This window comes from Chrysemys picta, unplaced genomic scaffold (genome assembly GCF_011386835.1).
Source record: "Chrysemys picta bellii isolate R12L10 unplaced genomic scaffold, ASM1138683v2 scaf355, whole genome shotgun sequence".
Taxonomy (NCBI): domain Eukaryota; kingdom Metazoa; phylum Chordata; order Testudines; family Emydidae; genus Chrysemys; species Chrysemys picta.
This window is the reverse complement of record NW_027053062.1, coordinates 35,001-40,000: the sequence shown is the minus strand read 5'-3', so window position 1 is coordinate 40,000 and position 5,000 is coordinate 35,001. Positions and strand designations below refer to the sequence as shown.

The 5,000-nt window shown below is 70.7% G+C and overlaps 1 non-coding gene across 1 annotated transcript; it reads right to left on the bottom strand.

The window, feature by feature from the left end:
- Positions 1–2,676: 2,676 nt before the first annotated feature.
- On the bottom strand, positions 2,677–2,795 carry LOC135978645 (5S ribosomal RNA). Its single transcript, XR_010596024.1, has one exon. It is a non-coding gene; the product is annotated as a 5S ribosomal RNA (ribosomal RNA).
- Between the last annotated feature and the right edge of the window lie 2,205 nt (positions 2,796–5,000).

The following is a 5,000-nucleotide window of genomic DNA, read 5'->3' as shown; positions in this document are numbered from 1 at the left end:
GGAGGCTTAGCAGTCTTGCCCCGGGCGGTCCGGTGGGGGAGGCTTAGCAGTCGTCATCCGAGGACTCCGGGGGCAGGCTTAATAGTGGTTCCAGGGGAGGCTTAATAGTCGTCCCCCGGGCAGTCCGGGAGAGGCTTAATCGTCATCCCCCGACAGTGTGTGTGTGTGTGTGGGGGGGGAGGCTTAGCAGTCTTCCCCCAGGCTGGGTGGGGGCCTGGCGGGAGGCGTCGCAGTCTTCCCCCGGGCGGTCCGGTGGGGGAGGCTTAGCAGTCGTCATCAGGGCGGTCCGGGGGTGGGGGGAGGCCTCAGAGTCGTCCCTCGGAGAGCCGGGTCGGCGGCGGTGGCGGGTGTCAGGCTTTACGTCCAGCCTCCGGAGGGTGAGCGTCCTCGGACGGGATGCAGCTGCCGCAGAGAGGCAGCCTCTGAGGCAAGGAGCGGAGCACCGAGGCTGGGGAGAGGGGAGCAGGAGCCGGGGGCTGGGGTGGGTGGGTGGGGGGGGCGTTCAGGACAACCGATCAAGCCCCGGGAAGCGGCTGTCAAATGTTCAAAGTCCCCCCGGGACAACAGGTCAAGCCCTGGGAGGCGGCTGTCAAATGTTCAAAGTCCCCACCGGGACAACAGGTCAACCCCCGGGAAGCGGCTGTCAAATTTTCAAAGTCCCCGTTCGGCCACCAGGTCAACCCGCTGAATCTACTGGGTTGACCTGGCGGCCGGTTTGCTTTCCGGCCACCAGGTCAACCCATTGGATTCGACGGGTTGACCTGGTGGCCGGTTTGCTTTCCGGACCGGATGTCACCCCACTCCCAGGGCAGCGCGGCAGTGGTGCTGAGGACCGCAGAGGGGGGGCTTAATAGTCGAGAGGGAGCAGGTCCGGGGGAGGCTTAATAGTCGTCCCCCGAGGACTCCGGGGGCCAGGCTTAATAGTCGTCCCCCCCCCGGGCGCTCCAGGGGGGAAAGCTTAATAGTCCTCCCCCGAGGACTCCGGGGGCAGGCTTAACAGTCGTCCGCCCCGGGCGCTCCAGGGGGAAAGCTTAATAGTCCTCCCCCGACAGTGTGTGTGTGTGTGTGGGAGGGAGGCTTAGCAGTCTTGCCCCGGGCGGTCCGGTGGGGGAGGCTTAGCAGTCGTCCCCAGGGCGGTCCGGGGGTGGGGGGGGGGGGGAGGCCTCACAGTCGTCCCTCGGAGAGCCGGGTCAGCGGCAGTGGTGGGTTTACGTCCAGCCTCCGGAGGGTGCGCGTCCTCGGAGGCGATGCAGGCGCCGCAGAGAGGCAGCCTCCGAGGCAGGGAGCGGAGCACCGAGGCTGGGGAGAGGGGAGCAGGAGCCGGGGGCTGGGGCTGGGGGTGGGGGGCGTTCAGGACAACCGGTCAAGCCCCGGGAAGCAGCTGTCAAATGTTCCAAGTCCCCACTCGGCCACCAGGTCCACCCCAGTCTAGCAATGGGGTTGACCTGGCTGACGGCCGGTTAGTATCAAGGTAAACTCACCGTCGTCCACAGGAGGGCAGCTCTCAGGCCGGCCGGCTGCGGCTGACTCTGGGGCGGCGCCCGGTCCCGGCAGCGAGGGGCGGGGGGCGCGGAGCGAGACGGGGCTAACCGGGGGGGGGGCGCCTGCTGCGACTTTGGGGGCCGCGGGTCGTCAGTGGCGTGCAGGCCGGGCCTCTCCCGGGGGATTCGGGGGGGCGGTCCTGCGGGCCGGGCGCAGGGGGCTCGAGCGAGCCCGGGCCGGTCCGCCCCGGGGCCGGGGTCTCCGCCTGCGGCTCAGGGGGGCGCGGGTCGTCGGGGGAGGAAGCCCGGGGGAGCCGCACACCGGCCCGCCAGGCCAGGCCTGGCCTGGATGGCCGCGGGGGGATTCGGGGCGGTCCCGCGGGCCGGGGGCCGGGCGCAGGGGAGGCGGGGGGGCCGAGCGAGTCCGTCCCGGGCCCGGGGCCTCCCCCTGCGGCTTTGGGGTCCGTGGGTCCCCGCTGGAGGAAGCCACTGGGAGCTGGACACCCGCCGTCCGTCCCGCCAGGCCAGGCCTGGCCTGGGTGGCCGCGGGGGGATTCGGGGCGGTCCCGCGGGCCGGGGGCCGGGCGCAGGGGAGGCGGGGGGGCCGAGCGAGTCGGTCCCGGGCCCGGGGCCTCCCCCTGCGGCTTTGGGGTCCGTGGGTCCCCGCTGGAGGAAGCCGCTGGGCGCTGGACACCCGCCGTCCGTCCCGCCTGGCCAGGCCTGGCCTGGGTGGCCGCGGGGGGATTCGGGGCGGTCCCGCGGGCCGGCGGCCGGGCGCAGGGGGTCCGAGCGAGTCCGTCCCGGGCCCGGGGCCTCCCCCTGCGGCTTTGGGGTCCGTGGGTCCCCGCTGGAGGAAGCCGCTGGGCGCTGGACACCCGCCGTCCGTCCCGCCTGGCCAGGCCTGGCCTGGGTGGCCGCGGGGGGGGATTCGGGGCGGACCTGCGGGCCGGCGGCCGGGAGGGTCCGGGCCAGTCCGCCCCATGCCCGGGGTCTCCCCCAGCGGCTTCGGTGGCCCCGGGGGGGGTCCTCCGCGGAGGAAGCCGGGTGGGTGGGGAGCCGGACCCCAGGCGCCCAGACCCGTGACCTGCGGCCGCGACCTCCGACTCGGCAGGAGCGACGAGGGGCTTTCCGGCCCGTCCCCCCCTCTCCTTCCCCCCCAGAAAAGGAGAGAGAGCTGACTCGGACCGGGAAAAGCTGCCTACGGCACCTGGGATTCCCAGGCGGTCACCCATCCAAGTACTAGCCAGGCCCGGGACGGTTTACCTTCCGAGATCGGACGGGATCGGGGGCGTTCGGTCCGGTATGGCCGTAGGCACCCGGCCCCGCGCCTCCTCGCCCGCTTTCCCCTGCCGACGCCCGGGCCTGCCGCACGGTGAGCCCCGGTCGGACTGCCCCCCCCCCCTGCGGCAGGGCCCCCGTCTCTCGCGGGCCCGGTCCTTTTTTCCTTTTCGAGCTCCGGGGCCCGGGCTGGCCGCCAGAGCCCCTCCGCCCGCCCTCCCCGGCGTCGGGGAAAATACTGTCCCGGACTTCCAGTGCGCCCGATCCTGTCAGCCGGGGGGTGGGGAGGGGCAGTCCCTCGCTGCGGCCGGGGAGGGTGAGCCCAGGGCGGCTTGCCTGCCGTGCGAGGCCCCTCTCGGCCACCAGGTCAACCCCGAGTCGAAAGGGCTGAAAAATTTTCAGAGTCCCCTCCCGGGCACCAGGTCAACCCGTGGAATCGGACGGGTTCACCTGCTGGCCGGTTCGCTTCCCGGGCACCAGGTCAACCCGTGGAATCGAAAGGGTTCACCTGCTGGCCGGTTTGCTTTCCGGCCACCAGGTCAACCCCTAGGGGTTTTAACGGGGGCACGCCCGGTGGCCTCTTTCCCGTCCGGTCACCAGGTCAACCCGGATCTCCCTCCTTCCCTGGGCGTCCCCTCCTCGGAGGCGTCAGGTTCCATTTCCCCCCCCCCCAGACTTCCAGGGGCCCGATCCAGTCGGCCGGGAGGCAGTCCCTCGCTGCGGCCGGGGAGGGTGAGCCCAGGGCGGCCTGGTCCATGTCTCTAGTGGGCCCGATCCTTTTTTTTTTTTTCGAGCTCCGGGGCCAGGCCCGCCCGGGCAGCCCTCCTCGGAGGCGTGGGGCGATTTCCCCCCCCCCCCAGACTTCCAGGGGCCCGATCCTGTCGGCCGGGAGGCAGTCCCTCGCTGCGGCCGGGGAGGGTGAGCCCAGGGCGGCTTGCCTGCCGTGCGAGTCCCCTCTCGGCCACCAGGTCAACCCCGAGTCGAAAGGGCTGAAAAATTTTCAGAGTCCCCTCCCGGGCACCAGGTCAACCCGTGGAATCGAACGGGTTCACCTGCTGGCCGGTTCGCTTCCCGGGCACCAGGTCAACCCGTGGAATCGAAAGGGTTCACCTGCTGGCCGGTTCGCTTTCCGGCCACCAGGTCAATCCCTAGGTTTTAAGGGGGGGGACGCCCGGTGGCCTCTTTCCCGTCCGGTCACCAGGTCAACCCGGATCTCCCTCCTTCCCTGGGCGCCCCCTCCTCGGAGGCGTCAGGTTCCAGTCTTTTTTCCAGACTTCCAGGGGCCCGATCCAGTCGGCCGGGAGGCAGTCCCTCGCTGCGGCCGGGGAGGGTGAGCCCAGGGCGGCCTGGTCCATGTCTCTAGTGGGCCCGATCCTTTTTTTTTTTTTTCGAGCTCCGGGGCCAGGCCCGCCCGGGCAGCCCTCCTCGGAGGCGTGGGGCGATTTCCCCCCCCCACCCCCAGACTTCCAGGGGCCCGATCCTGTCGGCCGGGAGGCAGTCCCTCGCTGCGGCCGGGGAGGGTCAGCCCAGGGCGGCCTGCTTGGCGGCCGGGTCCATGTCTCTAGTGGGCCCGATCCTTTTTTTCCCTTTTCCGGCTCCGGGGCCCGGGGTGCTCGGGTAGCCCTCCGCGGTGGCGTCGGCCAATTTTTTTTAAAATCAGACTTCCGTGGGCCCGATCCTGACGGCCGGGAGGCAGTCCCTCGCCGCGTCCGGGGACGGCGAGACGCTCGGCCACCGGGTCAACCCGGAGGAAGCGGGCTGGGGGGAAAAAAAAAAAAAAAAAGTTTTCCAAGTCCGAAAAATTTTCAAAGTCCCCTCTCGGCCACCAGGTCAACCCCTTTGGAGCGAATGGGTTGACCTGACGGCCGGTCGTCTCGCGGATGTCCGGAAGGGGTCGCCCCACGCCGTCTCGGCCGACCGAGGGAACCACGAGGTGGCGCCCGGTTCCAGTTTCGTACCGCCGAAGGCGGGGCTTTGGCTTTTTCGACCTGCCTTTCGAGGATTGTGTGAGGAGATTTCTGAGGACAGGTTTTTCAGAGCCTGTGAGAACCGGAGCTCAGCCTAGGGGATCAATCCGAGTATTGTACCCGACCCTGCCCGGCGTGGGAGGGGGGGAGCGGGCCCGTTTGAGGGCGGAGGCCAGCACCCGGCCCTCCGCCGAGACGGCCCGCTTTTCCCGGCTCTTAGCTCACGGGCCCCGCAGCGGCCGGGAGCCGAGCTCCGAGTGTCGGCGCCCCCCGG